The sequence below is a fragment of the Prinia subflava genome, assembly GCF_021018805.1.
Source record: "Prinia subflava isolate CZ2003 ecotype Zambia chromosome W unlocalized genomic scaffold, Cam_Psub_1.2 scaffold_37_NEW, whole genome shotgun sequence".
In the NCBI taxonomy this organism is placed as follows: Eukaryota; Metazoa; Chordata; class Aves; order Passeriformes; family Cisticolidae; genus Prinia; species Prinia subflava.
Window position 1 is genome coordinate 513,933 of NW_026960612.1, and position 3,301 is coordinate 517,233.

Consider the following 3,301-nt stretch of genomic DNA (forward strand, 5'->3'; position numbering starts at 1 on the left):
TCAAACTGCTCAGAAAGCCAGCACAGTTGCCGAATCATCTGGTGTTAACTTCATCTTTCTGCTTCAGCTTGTAGATGTGCCTTTTGAAAAGGCATGAGCATTTAGTTCTCCTGGTGGTATTCAGAGGTCTCTGGCATCTCTGTCTTCATAGCACATTGTAACTCTGTGAGGTTCTCTGCAGAGCCAGAAAGCATATACTTTCCCACCTACAAGTTCCTGTTTGGTATACCTTGAGACTAAAGTCTTGCTAAAGCAACAAGATACGGAGAATGAAAAAATTAAAGTTTGCTGTAGTTTTCTCTAAAAAAAAAAAAAAAAAAAAAAAAAAAAAAAGTCCAGCATAGAGCTTTGGTTTCTAGGATAGTTGATATTTTGTGATGCTTCAAAGAGGGTTTATTTTTTCTTTCTGATGATTCTTTTCCCTGGCCTTCCAAAATGTGAATTAGACTTTTACATTGCTGAAGGCAGGATAACACAGAAATATCTCAATATAATGAAAATGCTGATTAAACACCTACTTTAAAATTTCATGAAGCTGTTCAGGGTTAAATGTTTCCATGTACTTTTCAATGAGAGTGATTTTTGAAAATTCATCTATTGTTTAAGTTAGTTGCATTAGGTTTTAAAGGGTTCTGATGGAGTGGAAAATGTAAAAGCAGTGAAACTTTTTTTATAATTTGACGATGTTTTCTTTGTGAATTCCAGCAGATTTGGTATCCCACATTATAAGAAATATTGTAATGACCAAATTCAACAGTTTTTTTAAAACTGCTCTGTTAGAGCCCAGACTTTGAATTCTGCATTCAGGTCAAGTCTGACCCTTAGGCTTAACACACATAGTAAAGAAGTATATTCGTAACTAAGAGGCAGACTTCCAGTGTGTTGGGGGTTAGATTTGTTTCTTTTTCACTTACAGAATTTTTTCCCATAAGTTGCTGGGAGACTAATGACTGAGTGCTTGACTAAAACAAAGAAGTGGCCAAAGGAGATGGCAGCACCGGGCTACACCTATTGTTTCTGGGTCTCTGGGAGTTTCCCTCAGAGGGGGGAGATAACGTGAGTTTTGGGGGAGGTAAAAGGGTTGGGGGCTGTTGTTGTTTAAATTTATGGGGGGCTCCCAGGGAGGGTCCCCCGGGAGACCCCCGGGGTCCTTGGGGTCGTGGGTATTCCTGTGCTGGCAGGCAAAGAGACTTCAGACGGCTGCTGAGGTGCTGATGAGGTGAGGGTTTATTCAGTGAGGGAGAGGGGAAGGGAAGGGGAGAGGGCGAAAGGGGGCAAAGAGGGAAAGGGAGCGTCCGGACGCCTCCAGGGGAAGAGGGGCAAGAGGGAGAGACCCCTTGCCTTAGCATTCTTATCACAGAGGTTCAAAGGGGCGCGGTAACATTCTCCAGCCAATGAGGTTGCAGATACACGATACTGCAGGGAGGGTACAGACTTGGGATAAACCATACATTTTCCAGGGGTGAGCTAGAGCAAACCATTTCCATAAAATGCAATCCCACAAGTCACCCTTTTTTTCTTTAAAATGTGAGAAGAGAAATATGACATATGATAATAAACAATTTAAAAATGAAACAGTAATTACACAGTTTTGCAGCATGAAACCAAATACAATTGCAGTAAGGATTATGTTATACTGTGAACAGTTTATCTGACCTTGTAATTGCAGTTAACGGGTTATGTGAGTTTATATTGCAAGATTTGAAACAAGTTAACAAATTTGGTAGAGCCTTTCCAGCGTGACTGGCCTAATAGTGTCTAGCCTTTTCCAACTGGCTTTTCAGACCACCACAGTGCCCAGTTTAGGCTAAGGCGCTGACCTCTGCTCCCACTCTAGGAACAGGAAAATCATGTGGAGTTCCCCGGGCTCCACACACGGCCTCAGATTCTCACCCACGGATCTGAGCCAAATCACTCCTTTCACTTTCCATCTGGTTCAACCGAAAGGACCTACACTCTGCATGCAATTGTTTACATTTGTCCATATGTACCCACTGGGGTTTTTTTTCGTCCATACTTGCACCAGAAGTATCAGAGACCTAACAAAAGACCCCCAGTTTTAGGTCATCAAAAGAAAAACAAAAGAAAAAAACTACAAAAACCGCCAAATACTTTCTCAGACACCAATTTAGGTTATCAATCACCCTCAGAACTAACTGAGGACAGCATAAACCCAAAAAGCGTTACTGATTCAGTAGTCTACCACTGAATCGCGCCTTACAAGAAGACAATTCAAAAACTGCTTCCCATGGATCTACCCTTGTGACCTGAAAAGGCCTCTGCTTTCTAAAACAGAAAACAGGGGAATCTGCAATATTCACACACACAAAACTAGAAAGGCATAATTGTAAAACTACTTCATGGGGATGGGAAGGAAACGGAGGGGTTTGGGACACCCTGCTGTTTGGCCAGAACAGCAAGGGACAGGGGCAGAAAAACAGGGAAAGGGAATCAAAGTAGCATTAACAATTATACAAGGCTGTAAAACTGGTATTACAAATTCACTTTAGCTTTGGGTTTGGTTTCTTAGCGTTTACCTTGTGGCACTTGGAAAGCGGAAGATGGGACTGAGGGCACGTGGCCATGGTGGCCATGCGGTCACAGCACACATGGCACTAGCCATGCCGTGCCGGGTTTAGCAGGAAGGTGTTAACTCTCGGGGCTTTGTTAAGGGAAATAGGGTTAGGGAGAAGGAGCAGCGAGGGGAGGAGGGGGTAAGGGTAAGGAAGGAGGTTACATAATTTACAGAACCGAGTTTTGAAAGGTGCGAGGCTTGGGCACAGTTGAAGACTGCTTTTTCCTTCTCTGATTGCTGTCTCGCTGAGTTCTTTTCGCTGCTGTCCAGGGGCGTTGGCTGCTCGGGCTCGCTTGACGGTGTGCGGGGCTCTTCTTGCCGCTGTTGCCAGGCGGGGGGAGGGGCACCTGTTCTCCGCGCGGCTTCTCCCGGTGCTGGGGCCTGCGCGCACGCCGCGGCAGGGCCGGGGCCACGTGTCCGCTCGTGCCGGGACTGCCCCGCGCCGCGGTCCCGCTGGGCCGGGGCCGCTCCGCCGCCGGGGCCGCACTGGAGCCCCGCCGGAGCCCCACCACGCTGACACCCGGGCCCGCGCTGGGCCAGGGCTGCGCTGCCGCTTTGCCGAGGCGGGCCGGGGCCCCAAGGGGCCAGGACCCGGGCCCGCGCCGGGCTGGTCGGCGGTGGTGGGACGCGAGGTCTCTGCGCGGTGGGGGAGGGGCTGCCCTGGGCCGCGGTGGCCCAGAATGACTGCTCCACCGGAGACGGCACCGAAACGGAGTTACCATGGTC